Source organism: Lygodium microphyllum, chromosome 2 (assembly GCF_053477565.2).
Source record: "Lygodium microphyllum isolate KBCC chromosome 2, Lygodium_microphyllum_v1.1.10, whole genome shotgun sequence".
NCBI lineage: Eukaryota > Viridiplantae > Streptophyta > Polypodiopsida > Schizaeales > Lygodiaceae > Lygodium > Lygodium microphyllum.
In genome coordinates, this window is record NC_141136.1 from 154612399 (window position 1) to 154620713 (window position 8315).

Here is an 8315-nt window from a genome sequence, read left to right on the forward strand (position 1 = left end):
TTTCCTATTTCTTTGGTTTTGTGTGTTTTTTTTTCTTCTTCTTGTTTGTTTTCTTTCGTGTTGTTCTTTCTTTTTTCGGTCAAGTATTATTAGGATTAGGTTGTGTTGTTGTGGTAGTTGTTTGTTTTGTTTTGTTTTTTTTTTGTGGTTGTTTTTGTTTTTCTTATTTTTGTTTTTGTTAAATGGAAAATAAATAAATAATTTAAAAAAGAGGAAACTAGAGGGGCAAGAAACGCACCCCTGACCCGTGTGCATGCGCGGGCAGGGGTAAAAAAATTTGTAGTGATGGGGTCAAACTGGCAAGGACGGTGACGTGCAAACCATGGACGCCACGGGGCATCCCGAGGAGCGTAAAACAGAAAACAAGCGCATTCATGTGCGACACGAGAAACACGATCACACGGGAAAAAGAAAGAAAAATTAATAAAATCCAAACCGTTTGTCGGATCAAAAATCCGTAAAAAGGAAAAATATGCCGGGAGACGAGAGAAAAATGATGGAAATATGCAACACCGGGTCCAGGGAAAAATCAGGGTGTTCACATGGAAAAAATGCAAAAAAAAACTCGAAGACACATATGGGTATTAATATTGGAAAATCCGCGTATCGGAACGAAGTGCGAAAAGAAGGAAAATTGTGTAAAACAAGGTCACCAACAACATTATCATGACAAAACACAGTTTTGATTGAGATAGGCCGCGTTCACATGGGAAAAACCCCAAAAATGGGCTTGAAAATGGACTTGGAAATTAATACAGGAAGAACTGTGTGCCGGAATAGAGGACAGTAAAAAGGAAAAATATCCAAAAGAAAGGGATACACAGGACTGGCACATCAAAACTCAGTTTGGGGGAAATTAGGAGGGGTTCACATGGAAAAAACACAAAAAATCACACTCGAAAACACTCGGAAAAATAGATAACTAAAAATCCGGCAGTTGGAAGAGGGGGGAGAAAAAAGAAAAAAGTAGGGGAAAGGTTGGCAAGACAGGCTGCCAAATTAAACTGGAATTCCGATGAAAATAGGGCAGGTTCACATGGAAAAATGTGAAAAATAGGCACGAAAAAGACCCAAAAACTTGCAAAAATTAGTAACGGATGAACCATGCATCAGAATGACACGGAGTAAAAAGAAAAATGTCAAGGGGAATGGGTATGACAGGCCTGACACATCAGATCAGGGTTCCGAAGCAATAAAGATGCGTTTACATGAAAAATCGTCCCATTTATGGGAATTGCTTCAAAAATTGATAACTTTAGAACCTTCTGTCGGAATAGAGGTTGGTAAAAAGGGAAAATAGACAGTTCAAAGGACAAACAGGGCTATAAGGTTGGATTGGGATTTTGGTGAACGTAGGATACATTCACATGGAAAAATTGCAAAACAAAGAATAATGGCAAACGATCAAGGAAAAACCTCGGGGACAGGGTGAAATAGAACGGAAGGGTGGGGAAGGGACCCCATCAGGGTAAAATGAAGTCATGGCATAGATGCATGATCAGAACATGATATATGCATGGGGGTATGCAACATATACGCGCAGGGATGTGTCCCCACACTTAAGACCTTAGCAAGAAGGGTAAACCAAACTTCAAGGACCTGGTACCTCACATCAGACCAACCACGAATGTCCCCACACTTAAGGCATAACCATCACTGAGAAACAGAAGGTGTAGGGTTAGAAAAACTTGGCCCATATTGCCGAGGAGAAATGCCGACTATCGAGGTTGCGTTTGGTGTCGTTGTATCGGCTAGAGAAGGTAACAAGGTGTCTTCATAGCACACATCCTTCATCCTTCATGGCAGGGATCATGCGGCAACACCCGGGGAGGTGGCTGGTTGAAGGAATTGCAGGAAATTCGTCGATGAAGAGGGATATTGCACTCAACTCATGATCACTCAAATGGAATGAAAGAACAGTCACTCGCCCCATTACGAACGTCACTCGAAGAAAATAATGATGAAAACCCAGATCTCACACCCGGTTTAGAAATCGACAAAGGAATGATGTAGAGAGAGTATGCCAGGGTGCACAATTGATGGTGCATCAGTGCGTCCAACCCTGTTTGGCATAAGTGCAAGGAGAAAGGCCAGGGAGCCTTGTAGTGCAGTGTTCAGAACAAAGTGACATGTCCTGTGCTGATAGCAGAGACCCATCCCGTGGGTGCATAGGAAATCAGAAACGTACCTGACTCCAATTGTCGCAACGCCCCTCAATCCTTACCTCTCGATAATTGATTGAAAAACACTAGTCACACTCAGCCCACCCTCTGTCTCACGCTCGGTTGATAGATACAGAGGACAGCCTATTCCTGAAACCCATTGATGTAGTCCTCACTGTCACTTTTGCAGAGGTTGTATACCTTGTGTGCATTTGATGGTGCAACTGTGCATCCCACCTTGTGCCATCATACAGTGCAAGAAGGAAGGCTAGGGATCCTTATGGTGTAGTGCACAGGAGCAGATCGTGCATTGTGCATTGAGAGGCCCATCCCCTGCAACACTCCATTCACACATCTCACCTCTCATTTGATTTAAAGGGAAAGACTGGTCACTCCCACCACTCTCTGTCTCACGCTCTGATAGATACAGAGGGCAGCCCAGACTCACGTCCCCATCCTGTTAGGATGAAAGCTCACATCACTCAAGGGGTTGGTGATCGGCTATTGTTGTCATCAAGATCTTAAGGAGGAGGCGTACCCAGGGAGGCAGCCTACAAATCTCATACTTTAATAACTTGTAAGAAGAGTCGTCTGTTAAGAAGGGCAGACGGAGTGATATTGCAGAGACAGCACACCAAGGGAGGTGGCTTCAAATTACTTGCCAGAAAGATTCTGCTAGTGAGTTAGCTCTCCTGAATTGCGGGGTGTTACCACCTTTTCCACAGTTAGCTTCTCGCCCAAGGGTGTTTCCACCTTTTCTTGGAACAAGGCCTATTATGACAGGGAATTTCTTCCTTTTCTCCCATAATAGTTTTGTTTATTTTTTTGTTTTTGTTTTTTTTCTTCCTTTTCTTTTTTTTTTATTTTTTATTTTTTTTAAATTTTCTTCTTTTTGTTTTGCTCTTTTATTTTTTTCATTAAGAAAGAGAATGGTAGAAATACCATATGTCAGGACCAACCTCCCCACCATTGTTGGATTAGACGAGAAGAGAATAATGTCGGGTTGAGATGTTTCTGTGAGGGGTTATTAGAACGAGACCTCCTCATGAGGAGAATCGTAAGGGCTATCAGAAGCACGACGAGAAGGACACTGCGATGCCCAAAAGGGAAAGGGTAGGTCGACTGTGATTGTCAAGATCCCCAGGGAGGGAAGTACATCTTCAGGCGATAGCCATTGATGAGAAAAGGATCATCGGAGGCATCAACGGTCTGTACATGAACAGAGCCGTTAGGATTGACAGCAAGTACTTTGTATGGGCCTATCCACAGTTGTTGAAGCTTGCCAGGAAACTTGCCAAATCTCGAATTATAGGCTAGAACAAGATCACCTTCTTTGAACTCCTTGTGCTTGATGAAACTATCATGATAGGCCTTGCGTCGCACTTGAGTAGTTTCCATGCACTATAGGGCCATCCGCCGTATCTCATCCAAGCATTCCAAGTGTAGGAGACAGCGTTGCAGTGACTCATCATCTCCCAAGCATTCTTTAACTGCCACTCGCAAAGAGGGCAATTCCAGCTCAACAGGGAAGACGACTTCTGTACCATACACTAGCTGGAAAGGGATCTGCCCTGTAGCTGCCTTATGGAGGTTCTGTATGCCCAGAGGGCCTCTATAAGTCGATCGTCCTAGTCGCGACGATGTGCGGCAATCGTTCTTGTCAGGATTGAGTAGAGGATGCAATTGGTGACTTCAACTTGGCCATTGGCTTTGGGGTAATAAGGAGTGGACTTGCGATGGCAGATCTTATACAGTTCCGTCAGCTCCTCCATAATTTTGTTAAGGAAATGAGTACCTCTGTCACTTACCAGATCGAGGGGACTGCCAAATTGGGTGATAATATTCTCGTACATGAACAGGGCTACACTGTTACACACCACTTTGTGACATAATCTGTATATACTAGGATGTATCTATTCTGCTTCTGTCTGGTGGGTGGATCAATGGGACCCACAAAATCAATCCCCCACTTCTCGAACGGCTTTAGGGGAAGAATGGGTTGCGGTGGCATGGCACTTGTTTTGGTGGGTTTTCCCATTCGTTGACAAGCATCACATCTCTTAACAGTAATCGTATGTATCCTTGTGGAGGGTCGGCCACAACAGTATCCTACTAACAGAGCCTTCCTGTGGCTGTTGTTTCTCCTACGAAGTGTCCACCACATGGTTCGTCATGGCATGCTTTCAATACTATGCGGATTTCATCTCCTGCAACACATCTTTGCAACACTTCATCTTTGCCTCTCTTGTATAGTGCACCGCCTAGTAAGGTGTAGGGGACTGATTCTATCAAAAGCTTCTTTTTCTCACGGCTTGAGATGCTAGGAGGATACTGTTGAGTTGACAAGAGGTTGGCTATGTCTGCATCTGCATACTAGGGAGTAACTGTTTCAACTAGAAACAAGGAAGCATCAGGAAGGTCTGGATCATCATGTTCCTCTTCTTCTGTTTGAGGAATCCGTGATAGATGATCAGCTAGGACATGGGAATGGCCAGGCTTACTGACCATTTCAAAGTCAAACTCCTGGAATAGGAGTAGCCATCTCATCAGTCGTTCTTTAACATCTGCTCTATTCATCAGGAAGGACAGGGCTTCATGATCTACATAGAACTTGAAATGCGTTGACAGTAGATAGTGTCGAAACTTCTCCAGTGCAAACACCATTGCCAAGCACTCAAGCTCTGTCGCTGTATAGTTCTGTTCCCTATCAGTGACCTTTCGGCTTGCATAATATATTGGTTGATTTAATTTAGAAGGGCCCTTTTGACATAGGACAGCACCTAGCCCTTCAACTGATGCACTGTGTACACATGGAACTCCTTCGTCCAATCTCAGGAGGTTGTAAAATAGGTGCTTGGATCAGACACTGTTTTAGGGTATTAAAGTCCTCTTCACAGTCATCAGTCCAAAGGAAATCCGCCTCTTTCCTTAGGAGCTTGTGCAGAGGGGCTGCCTTGGTTGCAAAATGTGCAATAAATCTTTTGTAGTAGCCCACATGTCCAATAAATCCTCTTAATTGCTTGAGGTTTGTTGGTATTGTTAAGGTGGCAATCTTTTCAATCTTTGCCGGTCTGTTGCAATCCCTTGTAAATAGTAGCCCACATGTCCAATAAATCCTCTTAATTGCTTGAGGTTTGTTGGTACTGTTAAGGTGGCAATCTTTTCAATCTTTGCCGGTCTGTTGCAATCCCTTGTGCCGAGACAATATGGCCCAGAAGAGCTCCTGAGGAGATGCCAAAGACACATTTGTCGGGGTTGAGAGAAATCCCATACTCTCCGCATCTATCAAAACATTGCTCTAGGTGTCCCCAGTGCTCACAGATCAAGCTATAGACACAAAAGTCATCCAGATACACCTCAATGAAATCATGCAGATAATTCTGGAAGGCAGCTATCATTACTCATTGGAAGGTGGCAGGAGCATTACAGAGCCCAAATGGCATCACTCTATAGGCATAGGTCCCCCATTCTGTGGTGAAGGTTATTTTAGATTGGTCCTCTTCTGCGATTTGGACTTGGTTATATCCATTGAATCCATCCAAGAGGGAATATAGCTCATGGCCTGCCACTGTGTTCAACAATTGGTCTGTAAAAGGGATAGGGAAATTATCATTCTTCGTCTTCGAATTGAGCTTTCAAAAGTCGACACATATTCGAAGTTTCCCGTTCTTCTTGGGTACTACCACAATGGGTGAAACCCATTCACTGTTAGCCACGGGATAAATGAACTTTGCTTCAAGAAGTTTCAATAATTCAACCTTCACCAGAGTAAAGTAATTAGGATTCATTCGCCTTTGTCTTTGCCTTACAGGTTTGACATCGGGCTCTAGGTCAATGTGATGTTGGCATACTGTGGGATCAATCCTTTTTAGGTCTTTGTATGACCAAGAAAACACGTCTAAGTTCTCCTTTGGTAGATCTCGCAGGACCACTAATTCCTCTTTTGGAACATTGAGACCCACTTTCAGGTGACGTTCAGTACTGCCAATATCCAAGAACGTTACTTGTCTTTCACCTTCCACTTCGCGGATAAACGCCCCACGGATGGCTTCTGGATAGAGGTCTGACTCTTTCAAGAGAGTAGTATCCTTGTCTGATGTTCTGCTAGAACCAGTGTCCTCCTTCTGAATAGATGACTCATTCGTCTGTTAAGGTTGTTGAAAGGTTATCAGAGCTTTGTCTACTTCTGTTTGATTTTCTGAGGGCTTTGGCTTCTGTTAGCAAGGGGCATCATCATTATCTTTTCTTTGGATTGAACAGTTAGGGCGATAGGAGCCACTGGTGAACTTAATTTTTATGCTTTTAATCCATTGCTTATACAGATTTTGCATACTTTGTGGTCCATTGATCAACCCAAATGGAACCATAGTCATTCCATCCAGCACCTGGAGATCTTCGGCCTCTAAGGTCTCTCTAGGGACATCAACAAGATCATCCTCTATCAAAGGGAATTTTTCATCTGCACTTTCATATCCTCCTTCATTTTCTTCCTCATTATTTTCATCCTCTTCCTCTGGAGGCTCTGTCTCTGCTTTTGTAGAGGCTCTGTAGGAGAAAAATAGATCTTCTGCCTCTGCATCTGCTTCTGCTTCTATCACAGCTTCTGACTCTGCTTCTGCCTCTGGCTTTGGCTCTGTGTCCATTACTATCTTTGTGACTGTCTCTGTATCCGCTCTGTCTCTGTTCTATATCTGTTCTGTCTCTATAGTAATGTCTCTGCTCTATCTCTGCTTTGTAACTGTTCTGTCTCTCCTTTGTCTCTACGACTGTCATGTAACAGAGAGAACAATACATCCATGCTTCTATTTCACTGTCAGAGGTAATTTCAGAAGTTAATTCTAGTTGAGTCAAGAGGTATTTACCCATGGACAAGGATTTTACTTTCCTTAGCAATTGGCTTACAGTGCCCACTGTTAGGGACTGTGCCTCTGTTTTCTTAGGAAAGATCTTCTTAAGAGCCTCTTCATCTCCTGATATACCATCTGTTACCTCGTTGGAGGAGTCAGTTATGACTTCAATGGATGTGGATCCATTGCCTTTTTGTGAGCCATACAGCTTTAACACCGCTTTCTTGGGTCCCCTGCCTAGGGTTAGGGTTTCTTTGAACCAGTCCGTCCTGGCTCTTGCTTCAAAAAGCCAAGGTCTTCCCAACAACAGAGGATATGAGGTCCCATAATAATTTGGTTTGACCACCAGATATGTCAACCAATAATCTCTTCCTGCAAGGGTTGTTTTTACATATGGGAGGATGCCCAACGGTTTGACTCTGCTTTGGTCTACCAATCTAATAAGCCACTGTGTAGGTTGAATTCCTTGCAACCCTAAGTCCTTCATTGTCACATCCGTCATTATATTTACTGATGAGACTCCATCAATCAATGCATCTGAAATAAAGCGTTCTTCTATCCATTCACTAATCTCTGGGGTTCCAGGATCTAGGAATGCATTAGCCACATCTACTTCCTTTACAGGCTCCGGGGCCTTATTGGTCTTGGTTGATGTTGAAGGAGCGATCCTTAGTCCACGTCTTCTTGTCAAGATGCTTTTGAATTTCTTTCGGCAGTTGGGAGATAACATCAGCAACTGCCGGAATGTTAAGTTAGGTTTAAAAGTGTCTAGGTCTTTTACCAAGTCATAATCTTTGATAGGATCCATAGGCTTCTCCAGCCTGCTGGGGAAGGGGGCTACACCCATTTTCATCTTTCCTTTTTCTTCTAATAATTGCAGCATCGGCACTTCTTTTGTTTCTGGAGGTGCTTTTGTATCATCTATCTCCTGGGCCTCTGGTCCTGTCTCTGGGACTATCTCTGTAACTTTCTGTGGCACTACAGTGCTTTGTATGGCACTGTTCTGTTCTGTACTACTCTGTCCCTCTGTTGGCAGGTTGAACTTCACAGTCTTGGCAGGAGAGTTATTTTCATTCTGAACAACTAGTTCCTTCTTCTTGGTGTGCGTAACAATGGCAACTTGCAACTCTACCAAATTGGAGGCTGGCTCTTGTACCTTCTGTTGGCTATCAGTGGCATTGGCCTTTACAGGGGCTGGACTTGGGCAGTCCTTTGCAATGTGGGCTTCTCCTTTGCATCGGCTGCATAAGGTCTTGTAATCCACAGATTGTCTAGGGTTTGGAAAATTTTGGGAGATATGACCTTT